This window comes from Macaca mulatta, chromosome X, assembly GCF_049350105.2.
Source record: "Macaca mulatta isolate MMU2019108-1 chromosome X, T2T-MMU8v2.0, whole genome shotgun sequence".
In the NCBI taxonomy this organism is placed as follows: domain Eukaryota; kingdom Metazoa; phylum Chordata; class Mammalia; order Primates; family Cercopithecidae; genus Macaca; species Macaca mulatta.
The window spans coordinates 37,767,394-37,783,725 of NC_133426.1; the positions used below are offsets into that span (position 1 = coordinate 37,767,394).

The window sequence follows — 16,332 nt, forward strand, 5'->3', positions numbered from 1 at the left end:
CACTGTGTTTATTTTACTGTCTTCTGATTAAATTTTATGTTGACTCTGGGGTCACTTATCTAATACGCTGCAATGGGATATTCCAGGAGACTTATTTGGAAAACCTGATTAGAACCCAGTAGAGGGTAAATGACAGAGTCCAGTAAAAGAAAACATTCTTGGAGGCAGTTGTATTCACTCTTCATGACTATTTCTGGAAATAAGCTTTAGGGAAGGATGTTGCCTAACTAGGGCTTACTATAGAGGGATTTTCCTGTTCCTGCTGGCAATTTATGTGGTTACTATGAATCAGTAGTAGAATTAGATGAATTTGTTGACTGAATCAGTTGGAGTTTCTGTTTGTTTTAAATCAGGCATACAATATATCATGCCCTGCAATGACATTTAAATAGAGATTTAGAATCACTGGATTATTAAATATAAGTATCATATGGACAAGTAAAATGCATTAACTTCAGGGATTCCCCGCCAGAAAGTCATGCATACTGGATTCATTGCACAGCCATATCTGGGACCAGTTCCCCACCACATTCAGCTTGTGCAGGGACAATCCCAGAAAGAAATGTAAAGTGGCTGATTACAGTTTTGGAGTGTATTTCCTGAGACCCCTTCCCCCTTTCTGACTGTGTAATTCATCATTGATATTAACACAATAATGATGATTGAGGTAATAAAACCTAGATCTTTCTCATATGAAGTTCAGAGACCGTAGCAGAGGCTGCTGGTGCCCTACCATATCCCTTCGATGTTCACCTGGACATGCAAAAGGCTGCTTGCTACAAAAACCTGCTATGGTTACTCTCTGTCTGAGAGCTTTTTTTCCCCTGTGGTCAAAGAGGCAAGCTCTCCTTCTGTCTAGGATAAGGTCCCCAGAAGTAGCCTTTAACCAATGACTGACGGGAAGTTGATGGATAAAAACATCCCAACCTCGTTGACTGTCAAATGATGATTCTCTAAGATGTGACTTTGCATTTCCAGCAAGTTCCCATGTGATGCTTATCCTGCTGGCCAGGGACTACACTGTGAGAACCACTGTACTAAAGACATTGAGCCACATCAAGGACTGAAGCATTTTAGGATTTGATCACATGTTCTTTTCGTAGAATAATTTTCTAAAATCTATTTTTAGTTATGCCTCCTACCCATGGAAGTCAGTTACTTGAAATAACCTGTAGGGAAAAAAAAACTTTTCATTTATATTTTATCTTAGCCTTTCCCTCACTGTGATTTTGATTTTCTTTCTGTCAAAGTTAACCGTTTTGGTAGGCCTAAATTACCATTGAAAGTCATTAGTGGTATACATTTTCTAATAATTCAAAAAAATTCGATTGCATTATTTGTGAATCTAAATGGGTTAATGAGTTTTATTCTACAAATAATATTTATAATAATAGGCCTTTCATAAACATAAGCACAAATTCTTTCATTAGTACATTTTTCCTGTATGTCAACATTTTAAATAAAGTACATATGTGAATTTTATGGCATTTTTTTTTCATTTCTGATCATATATTTCTTTAAGGGAAATAACACATCACTTCAGATTCCTGTTAATTTTACCTGCTGTCATCTCCTACCTAAATGAGTCATGTCAAGTATTACATGCTGCTTCTCCTGACAAGAACCTGAAAGTTGGAGCAATTTTCACACACTGTGTCCTATTCTTGTGTCATAGTTCTTTAATGCATTATGGGCAGGAAATGACTTTGACTGATGAAAAGAGTTAGTGGGAGGATGTTCAAATCAAATGGCACTTATCCTTGCCCTCCACCCCCTTATCTCTCAGAACTCCCCAGAGATGGCTTACGTCGTCCTGGGCTGGTTTATGGTACAGCACCATTCTCTGCTAAGCTCTTAAACAGCAGTGCATCTGTTTAATTCCACGTCTTCTCTATCTGTTCTGGGCTCTCCTATCCTCTTCCCCATTGCTGTGCTTCACTTTATTCCTTTTTTCAAATAAAACTAACATATGGCTTTTGTGTGTGGCCGATTTCTAAATCCTGGAAATAACAGAGAAGGGAAAAAATGGTGACAACCCAGCCCAGTACCACAAACTTACAACAGAATATCATGCCACCATGTTCTCAGTTCTTTAGCTATGCCCAATCACAGAGAATTTCTCCTCAGGCCTCCATATTGCTTATATCTTTGCCTCTTCGTCTTTCTCTCCCCTGCTTTCATCCCATCTTCCCTTCTTGCTGGCCTCCCTCCCGGCCACCTTAGTCTCTCTTACTCTGTTTCATGGTGTAATTTGGCTTTCATTCATTTAAACTTTGAGCAAGGGTCCTCACATTTCTCTATGAACAAGTCAGTCAAGGCCCATCATCAAAGTATTGTTATAAACAAAAGAGCTATCTACCTCAGAGAAGATTTGAATCATTCCCCTAGAGAGGATGAAGTGACTATAGTCAGTATTGTTTTAAGTACCATTTTAAATATCCCCTACATTTGTTGAAGGGAAGACAATAGGGAGGCTTACTGCTGAGAGTATTTTTGTGAATTGACACAGGTCTGGAAAGGAAAACTAAGGTGAATTAGGAAGTGCATTGCTGGCTTACGTTAAAGAAGAAAATGTTCAAGGACTCTTGCTAAAGATGGTAATGAAGGCTTTATTTGGGGAGACTATCGCTGTAGGTAGAGGAACCACTGCAATGAGGTCTTGAAATGGGGGAAGGATATTGGGCTGAACTCCAATGAGGACAAGTGGGGATTTACAGCCAAGGAGCAGGGTGAGGATCAGTGGGTGGAAAATTACTAAAAGGAAACCTCAGGGTAAGGGTGACTCTTACTAGACCAACTCAACATAATTCCTGCTGAAGGCTGGCCAGGGTGATTTGATATCGACGATGGGGGATGAGAAATTTGATGATACAAAGTGTGGGGGATTTTCAGTAAAGTAACTTAGCCCCATTCTTGCTTATACTTGATTCTACAGGGACAAAGAGGGAAGTCCAAGGTGAGAACTAGGTTAAAGGAGAGAGTCTTTGTTACTTGGAAGTCAGATTCCTCGTTCTAGCTCTGCTTCTGTCTGGCAGTGTGGTCTTTTACAAGCCACTTAATGGCTCCCAGCCTGTGTTTCATTTGTAAATCGAAGAGTTTGTTCTGTGTTTTTCAAGCTGAAGCATAAGCCTACACATAACAAACAAAAATTCACCATGGCTCCTGTTGAAGCAAGGGAGGAGTCCAGACCCACCCCTTTATTTTTTTCTCTTCCATGGCCTCATGGGCACAGTTCTGAAAACACTAATCTAGATGGTTTTCATAAACAATTGTTCCCTGCTTTTCTGGAGCTTTTTATCAAAATTCAGTTTAATATAAATGCTCCTCATATGTCGAGCAGAAGCCTCTCAGGTGGAAGCCTGAGAAAGGAACTTCCCATGGCCTGACATAGCTGAGGAATTTTGGAGCACAGTCGTTTCGTGTCTATTTATGGGTTGTTTATGGCCCTAGGCTAAGCTATAACCAAATCTTACTCACCATCCTATGTATTCCTAATATTTAAAAGTCTGTCACAGGTCTGGTCTATTTTGGAAATGATGTACCTGTTGAAAAATATTTTTTTTTCTGGGAAAAGAGTCTGGGGGTCATTTTGATTGAGATTTGACATTTGGCAATAACTGATGAGTATGTTTTGTATCTTAAAATGCCTGTGGAATTGATACTATACTTAAAGAAATCTATTACATTAGCAGGTGATTCCATGAAGAAGGCAGAAATCACTTAAACCTCTATAGCAGGAATTTGTGACATACCACAAGACTGCCCCAACCCCTTGGGAACTTGATTTCCATTCACTCGTGGAGATGAGTCCCCTGCACTTGCCAGAGACCCATGCCAAGTGGGCAGTGGGGCAAAAAATGGAGGGTCATTCCATGAATGCAGGCACAACTGAAAGTAAGTTAACACCTCCAGAGGCAATCCTTAGCCAACGGTGAGTAGGAGTAGGTAGATTAATGCCCCAGCCACTCCTACCTCTGATGGTTTGATTTTGAAGGGTATTCTGTGCAGTTCTTCACAGTATCCTCAAGGAGACTGAGTCTCATTTTTCTACAGAAGTAGCATACATTTGATTTTCTTTCTTCCTTTCTCCATTTCACTTTCTCTGTCTCTCCCTTTTGCATCCTGGGATTACCTCATAAATACTTATCTGCCTCCAATTCCTTGCCTCAGGGTCCACTTTTGGGGGGAACCCAAATTAAACTAACTTCCAATGCTGGTACAACTTCCTATACTAATAATTAAATAGGTGGTAGACTGATTTCAAAGCAAAGCTTTTGCATTCTGCAACTACTCTTAACTACATATATGTTATTGTTTCAGTACAGTGTACTGTGTTCTTGAGAATACAATCTGAAGCGAAGCAGAGGAATAGGTACAGTAATTCTATTTTTATAAGAATTATAAATTGAGATAACCGTGAATTGTATGATTTTAGAATTTACCTTTTTAGCTTTCATGAAGCAAGTTTGTTGAGGGTTTTTAATTCAGTAAGAAGATAAATATGATGTGGTTTTATTTTTGTCAGTTAACTATCCCCCAACTGTGTCAACACCCCTTTCCCAAAGATTTTATACTAACTTTATGACATCTTAGATTCCATGACTCTCATCTTACTTTGTATTCCTGGAAATAATCATTTTATTTCAGAAAATTATTTTCTCCTCAGTGGGAAGGGAGGGAATTATCAGTCTCCATGAACACCCCCTAGAAGACTGGTGACTTTTCCACCTTCTGCACAGTTCTCCAGTCTTTATGGGAAAGCAGGATGGTGTTGGTTGATGATAAGGGTGGCACTGTCCTGGCACCTTCCAATAAACCTGATCTCTACTGTAGGTGGCTCACTGAAGACTCAATGAACTTAGAGCGTGTCTTCAAATTGCTCCTTAAACTCCCGTCTGCATCTTGTTGTGGTATGTTTACTTAATCTTAACAGTAAATGAATTTGTACTTCCTGAGTTCACATCAGCAAGTCCGTTATTAGAAGTCAGTTTGAGTTTTAGAAATTTATTAGGTATGATTTACTCATAGTAAATGAGAGTTGGCTAAAACAGGTGGAATGACAAAATCAGAAGCATCAAAAATCATGGCTACAGTCACCTTATGACCATCCAGAATTAGAAGGCTATCTGCAAAGATTTGAGAAATGGCAACAAATGAAAGTGCCAACATCTTTAGTTCAGCATTTGTAACTGTGGAGTATGTAGATTCACTTTTACCTGAGAGTCCTCTGCAAGAACCATTTTAAAATGCTTGGAATTATATGTTAATAATTATACAATGTTCTAGATTGCAACATGGGGATCTGCTATCATTCATGAAAGCTTTTATTTCTTGTTCTTTTTGCTTGGATTTCTATTTCAATTTATACCTTGCATTAAAAAGAACAACATTGAAAAATATAAACCAGAGACATGGGAAAACCAATGGAAATGCTTTACAGTACTTCTCTTTAATCACTTTTATATCCAGTTGCTTTTATTTGTGGAACTTATCATTTTACAGAGTATTTCAATATTATTTATGATTGAAAAAGAATGACAAAATGGTATATGCTTTTGGCAAGGTGCTTTGGCTATACTACAGTCTTTGATATTACTTGGCACTATTTCTAAGCCTGCATAGATTCTTGTACCACAAAAAGAGTATGTAAATAGATTCATAAAATTCATCAGAAGTTTGAAGTTCCATTTGGAATAGAAGCTGAATATGCACATCCTTTGGAAATTCTAATTCTTGGAACTGGATTTTTCGTTGGAATCACGCTTTTGTGTGATCCTGTAATTAATTCTTCTTTGGACATGGGTGACAATTTATTTGATAGAAACTATTGATGCCCATCGTGGTTATGATATTCCTCTCAAACCTTTAAATCTCATCCTTTTCTATGCTGGTTCTCAGCATCATGATTTACACCACATAAACTTCATCAGAAAGTATGCTTCTACATTTTCATGGTGGAATAGAATTTTTAGAACACACTTTCAGTTTAACGTTTATAGTGAAAATATGAAGAAGTTTGAGAAAAAGCTGAATAAATATCTCATAAAAACCTTTCTGAAGATATACATTTTCCTGAATTGAAACTAGTAGCTAACATTGCTTCTGGGGAGCAGAAATAAGCATGTGGCTTTGGTTGCTGAGTGATAAAAGGAATATTAATAACCTTTAGTTATCTTCCTAGTGGAGACTTTTTCTACTTTACACACAAATTATGTATATGTAGAAATACACAGATAATAAGTATTTCCTGCAAAACTAGGCCCCTGTTCATCACCTCACTGCCTTTCTCTCTTGCCCCACTTTCCTCTCTCCCTCATTTCCTCCTCTCCTTAAACTTTCCTCTTTCATTCACTGTCCCTTATTTCTCCCTCACTTCTGAGGGGCCAAATTGGCTGTCTTCATATTATAAGGCTTACCTTTTTCTTGATAATCTCTGGTCAATCAGTTTCATTCAGTGATTGCTTTGTGAACATTCCTGTGCATCATAAGACATTTCCTATTTCCATCTGATACGATTTGGCTCTGTGTCCGTACCAAAATCTCACCTCAAATTGTAATCCCCCTGTGTTGGGGGAGGGACCTGGTGGGAGGTGATTGGATCATGGGGGAAGTTCCCCCATGCTGTTCTCATGATGGTGAGTGAGTTCTCACAAGAACTGATGGTTTAAAAGGATGTGGCTTTCTTTGCTCTCTTTCTCTCCCGCCACCATGTAAGACATGCCTTGCTTCCCCTTCATCCTCTGCCATGATTGTAAGTTTCCTGATGCCCCCCAGCCATGCAGAACTGTGAGTAATGTAAACCTCTTTCCTTTATAAATTACCCAGTCTCAGGTACTTCTTTATAGCAGTGTGAAAATGGACTAATACACCATCAGAAAACTGATATCATTTCAGCTAAGATTTACATCTTTTTGGGCATGTGTTCTGATCTCTCTTTCTCTGTTGGATAGAAGAAATAGAAACTGCATAGATTTGGCAGACAGACTTTGATGTAGATCCTAATTTTCCCACTTTGGAAGTTTGGCTAAGCTGGTTATTTTTTTCTGTATTCAGTTTCCTCACATTAAGTGAGATTAGTAATAGCCACCTTGAAGGATTTTTGTGAGATTAGATAAGATGAACTGTTTGATTATTTGTTAACATCTTAATCTGAAAACATTTTCTCCTGTGCCCCCCAACTCCATTTCATATTTCTTTTCCTGATGCTTTTATACATTTCCAAACTAAACCAAAGTACCAAATGACTCAGTCACTTTAAGCCCAAATACACAGAGTTCCAAATCTTCTCCATAGCCACATTTTTTTTCAGTATGAGAATATTTCGTAAGTGGGCAAATTCTACTCCAGGAGGCTTCGGAATTGTCAGAATCTTTTTTTCTTATCTTCTTACACTTATTTCATTTAGATCCTGCATAATTTCTCCCAAGTTTATCCTATTACCAAGCAGTCTAATGGACAATAATGACAGGGAACCTCATATAACAGAGTAGTAAAGGTTAATGACAATGAAAGGTATAACATAAGCTGCTTTTATTTACTAGGAATATTAGTTTTTCTAGAATTTGAAGTCCAAAAGCATCACTGGAATTGATTTTCTAAGCATTAGTTTTATGTTTTATTTTTAAAAATAAAAAAGTATATATTATTTTAAGGAATATTATATAATATGTTATAAAATTATATATTGTATTATAAAATCATTTACATAGTTTTTGCTTAAATTATTTTTTGCAACTTTATTGAAGTATGGATCATGGTTAGAATTTATATATTTACATATATTTTTATATATATTTAAAGTATACAACTTGATGATTTGATATATGTATACATTTCCACTTTCCCCATCTGCCACCACCTCCCACCTCAGCCTCTGATAACTACCACGCTACTTTCTACATTCAACTTTTTTAGATTCCACATATAAGTGAGATCATGGATGTTTGCCTTTCTAGGCCTGGCTTATGTCACTTAACATAATGTTCTCCAGGTACCTCCATATTGTCACAAATGATAGGATTTCCTTCTTTTTTACGGCGGAATAGTATTCCATTTTGTATATGTACCACATTTTTAAAATTCATTCATCCATTGACAGACACTTAGGTTGGCTATTGTGAATAATGCTACAATGAACATAGAAATACAGATATCTAGCGGGCAGAGATTTTAAAACAAACTGAGCCTCAATTTGTTGCTATTTCTTTTCTGTATGTAAACTCTAAAGGTTCCTATGCAATTTCAAGCATGTTATCTGATATGGCAGGCATTCACATTGGAATCTAAAAATCATTTCCAACCCCTTTCTTCTCTCATCCACCTCTACCATGGAGGCTGAAAAAGCCTGAGACTCACTTTCCTATTCTCCCTTGCCAATGAGATATAAGGGAAGTTATTATGGGGCTTCATGGAAAGTTTGTACTTCCTAATAAAAGGAACAAAGTACGTAAATGACTTGTCTCAGTCTAATTTCTATGAATTCCTGCCTTTAAATGTTACTTTGTTATTGTGATGTTTGGAGCTAGGAAAAGCATCTTGAAACTATGAAGCAACCATTCAAAGAACAAAATCCCATATGCTAAGTATGGTCAAACATAACAGTAGAAAAAGCCTATGTCCTTCATGACATGGGTGTGCCACCAAACCAACCTGACATTGAGGTACCTCCAATGGTTTATATCATTGTAGTTTGTTTATTATTGTTGTTGTTATTGATATTGCTATTGCTTGCTGCTCAAAGCATTCCTCATTGATTAAATCTGGAAAGAGTAAGCTATCACGCCATTAGTGCTTCCACCTTAATCAGCTTAATTTCTTACACCTCACAAGATCTGAGAAGAACAGGTACATTTTGATTGTGGTTGGAGGGTAGAACATGAAAAAAGGAAAAATAAATAATGTTCACCATAATGAGGGAAGCTTATTCGGCACCAAGGAAGACAAAAAGGGAAAATATACACTTGTTAGGGGAAATAAAAGGAAATGTAGAGTACACGTTTTGCCCTTTTAGTTGCACCTGGGTGCTCAGTTGATCCTGGGTACAACATTAAAAAAAGAAATGTAGTGTTTAATTTGTAATTATATGCTGTTTAATTGCATGTGAACCATGACAAATTATTAATTCCACTCTAGATCTCTCCTGTCACATAGACAGTGGTTTGAATGCTTAGGACATGGAAATCAATTTCTTGACTGGTCTAAAGTACACATCATTAGAAAAGAATATCTGTTGCAAAAAAAATTTTTTTTTTTTGAGACGGAGTCTCGCTCTGTCGCCCAGGCTGGAGTGCTGTGGCCGGATCTCAGCTCACTGCAAGCTCCGCCTCCCGGGTTTACGCCATTCTCCTGCCTCAGCCTCCCTTGTAGCTGGGATTACAGGCGCCCGCCACCTCGCCCGGCTAGTTTTTTGTATTTTTTTAGTAGAGACGGGGTTTCACCGTGTTCGCCAGGATGGTCTCGATCTCCTGACCTCGTGATCCGCCCGTCTCGGCCTCCCAAAGTGCTGGGATTACAGGCTTGAGCCACCGCGCCCGGCCCATGCAAAAAAATTTTAAATGTGAGTGATTTGTTTCCTTTGTTGTTTCGGACTATTCACGCTCCCAATGCTTTTCTGTATTTTAATAAGTCTTTCATCAATACCTATTTTAATCTTTGGGGAATGCCATCATGATCAAATTGGAACTTCAGGAAGTTTAAAAGATTTTCTCTCAATAGATTGAGTCATTGCCTTTCACCTTTTTTCCTACTTAAGGAAATGTAAATTATGTATTTAAACATCGTCTTGCTCTTAGATACGGTATATATGCTTCTGGAACCCTTTCTGTTGGCAACTGTTCCTCTACCCTACAGTATTTTTCACTTAGAGGAAACCTGATAAATGTATATCTAAAATATATTGCTCTATTATGCATATATATTTTATGAAATAATTATTTGCTGAAAGTATTTTCAGAAGAGCTGTTTTAGGTAGGAAGACTTTCAAATACCATTTGATAGCTTATATGTGAATTACTACCTTTCAGAAGTAATAACTGTAAAGCAGAAAATATCTTTATTTACTTTTACTTTTCCTAAGGTTTGATATATGCTTTCAGTCTTCAGAACCTGTACTTGGAATTCTGTTTATAACTGAGAAGTGTGCAATGCTTTCCTATTTAAGAAACTCAGAAGCGTATTGCTTTTTTGGTGGCTTTAATATTGGTTGAAATCACCTTTAATGTGTGATGTATATTCAGTTGGTTGTCACAGAAAACATTATTCATTAACAGTTTTATAAAAGATAGTAATTGAAAATACACCAAATATTGATTTTCGACCAAATTAAATAAGTACTTTTTCTGAGAGCTTTTCAGGCTATGTAAGTGTAAAGATGTTTGGAAACATAACTTGATATGTGTTCATTTTAAGGTGTACTGAGGTTTTTCAATTGTTAATCAGTGCAGCACATGATGGATGTTATCCGTCCAACATGTAATACAATTTTACTTTTATAGCAATTACCGAAATTGACTGAAGAGCCTGAATAGAGCAATAATCATTGAAGAAATTGGAATATGTGTAAATTGATCTGATCTGAAGGGCAGAAAGACTTTCAAGGAATAAAAAACAGTTATGGATCCATAAAGTAAAATAATTTTTTTTCAAAGTTTAGTTCACTATTATATACCAAAGAAAAGTGCAATCTGACTAAGAGGCCCTGTTCTATTAAATTCTTACTAAATATCTGTTTCTATGTGGAAACAAATGCTAAACTCCGTTATCTTGCTTTCATATTACTAACGTCAGATCTGTTAAAAGATCCTCGGTAAATAAGTGAATTGATTTCAATGGTGATTTTTTGAATCACATGTATTAATAGCAAGAAAAAATATATTATTTGGGATTAGGAACAGAAAATATCAAAAGCATTTTCATAAACAGTATAAATATGTTTTATGAGTTTTTAAAAAAATCAGTCATTCATTCATTTACTCACTAAATATTTATTTAGCATGTCATACATGTCAGGTTCTGCCCTAGGGTGGGGGATTCAAATTAAAGCACAAGTAAGACAGTCTCCCCTCAAAAAGACAGTAGGAGAGATAGATTGATAGGTCATTATGCTGTGGTAAGTACATATAAATATGTACAGCAAATTGTGGGGAGCAAGAAGGAGAAAACCATAAACTGGGGTAAGGCGATGCTCAGGGATTGCTTTCTGGAGAGATTTTGAGAAACTACAAGCAGTGTTGCTGTAGTAAAAATTGCAAAGCAGGAGTGGTGAGGGATGAGTCTAAAGAGTTAGCCAGGGCCAGACCGTGAGAGTCTTGTTTGGAAGTTGGACTTTATTCTGTGGATGATGGAAACCCATTAAAGAATTTTTAGGAAAGAGGAGGAAATGGGGAGAAATGGTCAAATTTCCTTAGAGAAAGGTCCTTTGGTGGATACATGGATCACATTCTTGAGGAGGATGGGCTAGACACAAGGAAACCAGGTAAATCTATTGCAGCAATCCAGGATCAAAGATATGAGGGTTTGAATCAGAGCAGTGGCAAAAGAAATACAGAGGGGAATTTGGATTTAAGAAATGTTTGGAATATAGATTTGTAAGATCTAGGAATTGTTGGAATGTAAAGGTTAGGGTGAGGAGGGAAAATCAAGGATATCTTTAGGCTTCTCTTTTGGGTGAATTCAGTATTACTAACTAAAATAGAGAGGGGAATTGTGTCAATAAGCTATTGTTCCATTAAAAAGCACAGCAAAATTTACTGGCTTAAAACAACAATAATTTATTCTTCTTCACCCTTCTGCTATTTGATTGGGAGTTAAATGTTCTGCACTTGGGTTTGTCTAGCCCTGGGTTTGTCTGCACTTGGCTGCAGGTGGTAGACAGGGTCCAATTTTTGCTGACCTGACTGTTGTCTTTATTAGACCTATGGGCTAGCCAAGAAATGCTCTTTCCACGACAAGGTCAAAAGCACAAGAACTGAAGTTGCCAAACTCCTACTTGAGTTACATCTGTGGTTATACTGACCAAAGCTAATCACCTGGATAAGCCCAAAGTCAAAGGGTAGGGAAATCGACTCCATCTCTAGCGGAAGGAACTTCAATGTCATTAGCAATGGTAACTGGGGTAAGGACAGGGCCAGGGATTGATTTCCGAAGAGGACACTAGGAGGATGGACACTAGGAGGGATGAAGAATTTGGACCAATAATTCAACGCCCTTATTGTTATTGTGGATGATAGATTTGAGAGGAAGAAGACTGGTAGTTAAGAGGCTATTTCAAAGATGGTAAAAGTCCAGAGCAGTGGCAGCTGGAAAAGAGAGAAAATGATAGAGTCAAGAAGTGTTCAAGGCCTGGATATTGTTATAACATGGAGGACAGATTCAGGGGAAAGAGTCAAGGATGACTCTAAGCTTCCAATTTGACTGACTGAGATATGGAAAGAAAGATAGTGGGTTCAGTGTAGGAAACATTGAGTCTGAGAGAGAGTGACAATGAATTTTATCCTCAAAACCAGGACACTTCAGAGAACGTGAAAGAGTGCTATTAATAATTACTCCAGAACCACCAGGGTAAACATGTCCTGGGACTGACCTCAGGAAAACGGGTTTATATTCACTCTGGAGTGAGTTGCCCTTGGGTAATCAAAGTGAAGTTGGCATCAGAGAAAGACTTGGTCTAAAAAATAAATTAATTAATTAAAAAAAGTGAAATTATTTAGTATAATGTTGGCATTTGAGTATGAAATTCAGGGGAGAGAACTGGTCTGGTGATATAGACTTGGGAGTTATCAGTTCATAGTTTAAAGTTTGAAAGCATGAGTCTGGTTGAAATCATCAAAAGAAGCATATGCAGGATGAAATGAATATAATAGAGTGAGAAGATGATGCTGGAGTAGATGACAGATGAGGAACTTGAGAAGGAAAGGTCAACAAATAAGAATTTGACTTAAGCCAAAGAGTAGAATTTAATGGATAAAATAATCATATCAGGACACTCAGGGTCAGAGCTGACTTTGAGTATGACTAAAGCTAGAAATTTTAACACCGTCTTTTCTTCCCTCAGACTCTCTGTTTTTTTTTTTTCTTTTAAGCTGAGTGATGCTTTGAGGCTAGAATCATGATCTTAGGCAGTTCCAGATTCATATTCTGTTAGCTCCAAAACCAGAAAAAAAAAGGAGTTTTTTCCTTGTTATCTCAAAATACAAAATAAACCTGAGGGAAGACTCTGATTGGTCAGGTGTCAGTCACATGCCCATCCCTGTACTAATCACTGTGGCTAGGGAGTTGGGACTCCCACATTAGTGAAGATGCAAGAGAGCAGTCGGGGTAAAAGTCAGATTACAGCAACTTGAGAAGTGACTGAGAGGTGGGATGGACGCAGCAAGTACAGATAAGAATTTTAATAAATGTATTATAATAAATACGAAGAAGAGACAAATTGTACAGTAGATTACACGAAGGGCAATGCATATGTATTTTTCGACTTGTTTATAGGCTGAGATAAAGGAATCAGTGAAACTTGAGATATTCAAGTTAAAGAAAAAAGAGAATGCTTGTTGGAACAAGGTCGTGGAGCAAGTCTGAGGAGATGAGATTAAGGACAAAAAAAATGAAAGAATGTAGATTTGAAAAGAGAAAAGAACATCTAGTCCTCTGAACCTATGATGAGGTACAGCTAAGTGTGAACATCAGTAAGTTAATGGAAGGGCAGTATATTGAGAGAACCAAGGCTAAGAGGGAGGGCATCAGGGCCTGAGTAATTTCAGAAGAGCATTGAAAAGTCATTGAGGGCACTGTCTTCAGGAACTGACCAAAGATAAGGAAAAGAATACACAGGTGATTAGGCTTAGCTGATTGGTGGACCACGAGTTTGTCTTCTCACCCAGTCTGTAGGGCTGTGTGATTTTTCTCTAGCTGTCCTGGATATGGACATGAAGAACGCAGATTGATCTAGGGTTGATGCTTTGATGAGTTCACATAAATGGGGACAAGATGCTCCCCTCAAGGAAACATACAGCTTTAGAGGCAAATACAAGGTCTTAAAGATAAGTAAGCAAGAACAAGAAGGGAACTTTACTTATTCCTGGCATTCTGATATGGTAATGGTAGACCTCTCTATGAGATAACATTTGTAATTGACCTTTGCTTTCAATTTCTGTTGTGATGAGAAGTTTATAACTCTTGGACCATGCTGGAATAAATCAAAACATAATAGACATTTCACAATTTGCAAAATTGATTTAATTATGTTTTATGTTGCATTATATTTCTGATAGTTATAACTTTCCTCCCCATCTCTCACCATACACACACACACACACGCACACACACACGCACAAATGGATATATAGCAACATTGTGTGCAAAGATCTTTAGGTGGTGTCACTATGAAGCTATAGTGAGTTAACCGGTTATTAGAACATAATTTCAGGTCTCTAAGTTTCAAGTCCAGCATGCCATATGAAGAAAAATTATTATCAAAAATAGAACGACTTTATGTAACCTTTATTTAATGATACCAAAATTCTTAGAGGTCATTGCAACAAAGTCTTATCAATAGCAGGAAATATTTCGCAGCATACTGTAAAGAACACTGGATCTTTTTACCACTAATGAGATACGAAATCCAGGGCAAATGAGTTTTCTCATATCTGTAAAATTAGGGTTATGGTCCCTTCTTTTATACCTCACAATGTGGTTATTAAAAAATCAGAGAGGATGTGGCAAAAAATGTTTTATAAATAATAAATGAGATTATAATTTATTGATCAATTTTTTTAACATTACATTTATATTCCTTTGGCACCACAGCATGGATTATTTAAAAACTAATAATTACACATTAGTCTCTTTCCAGGGAACTTAGAGGAATTGTTTGAACTGGTTGCCTATTATATGTAAGTTTGCTTAAAAATATCTAAATTCTTTATGCTTCTTTCAATTTATGTAATAGATTTTAAGAGTCCAAAGATGATGACGCAAACTATTTACTTTGTTTTACTGTGTTTGCAAAATTAGTGAGGTAAAAGACTGGAATTATCTGCCAACATCGGCTGTATTGTGTTATGCTAGAAACATATAATTAGATGAACATTTTTTACTTATTTTTGTTCTTAAGGTTAAGAGATGACAGCCTTTTCTGACTGGGCAAAATGCTCACATCTTTTTAGTTGAGATTCACCCTTATGTAGCAATACACTGGCCAGGAAATGTAAGGAAAGTTCTAGGTTTTAGGTAATTAAATTTATGATTACCTTTCCCTAAGGGACTCTGTGAATTGGCTCAATAGCTATTTCCTACCTCAGGTTTCAAGTTCCATGTTAGGCTTTGGTAAGGACTCCTTCACTCCTACTCCTAGACTGAATCCCAAGCTTCCAACCTGAGCATCTGTATCATCTGGAACAAATGATCATCTTAGGCATCACCACAAAGTGATCACGAGAGGAACAGGAGACAAATGCAGACCTTAGTCATTTACTTATGGCCTGTTTTCTATGGTGGACCATGTTAAAATTGAACACACCTGTATACAAACATACATATTTTATTGATTCTCCTAAGCCAACTCTACTGGTTGAACTGTGTGGGAGAGATACAAAATGTAACTACATGAACTAATCTTGCAATTTCAAGTTAAACAATTATTTGGCATATAATCTCAGTTTAACATGCAAAGGCAGAAACTACTGTAGCTAGAGAATTAGAATTCAACATCTATACTTGTAGTTCACTTTGCCTAGTTGCTGGTTCTTGTCTTTGCTCAGTGTAATTTGGGACACTTTACTGAAAAATCTGTACTTAAATCAAGTCATTTAATTAATTAGATAATTAATTTAGTTCATTTTTATTTTGGTAAGAGCATTTAACATGAGATCTACCCTCTCCACAAATTTTTAAATGTACAATGGAGTGTTATTTACTATAGGCACAATGTTGTACAGCAGCTCTCTAGAACTTAATCATCTTGCATAAGTGAAACTTTGTACCGATTGAATAGCAAGTGCCCATTTCCCCCCCGCCAGTCCCTGGCTACTGCCACTCTACTCTCTGCTTCTGTGAATTTCACTATTTCAGATACTTTATATAAATAAAATAATGCATTATTTGTTCTTCTATAACTGGCTTTTTCCACTTAGCATAACGTCCACAAAGTTCATCTATGTTATCTCATGTGGCAGGATTTCATGATTTTTAAAATAATGAATACTGTTCAATTGCATTTATATACCATATTTTTTATCTATTTATCCCTAGTTGGACATTTAGGTTGTTTACATGTCATAACTATTGTGAATAATGGTGTTATGAGCATGGGAGCTCAGATATGCCTTCGAGATCCATATT

The 16,332-nt window shown here is 36.9% G+C and overlaps 1 protein-coding gene and 1 pseudogene across 7 annotated transcripts in view; both read left to right on the forward strand.

The window, feature by feature from the left end:
• SYTL5 (synaptotagmin like 5) overlaps positions 1 to 16,332 on the forward strand; it is a 242,248-nt gene that overhangs the window by 42,100 nt on the left and 183,816 nt on the right. The gene's annotated exons all lie outside the window — the stretch shown is intronic.
• On the forward strand, positions 5,144 to 6,081 carry LOC144338509 (methylsterol monooxygenase 1 pseudogene; annotated as a pseudogene).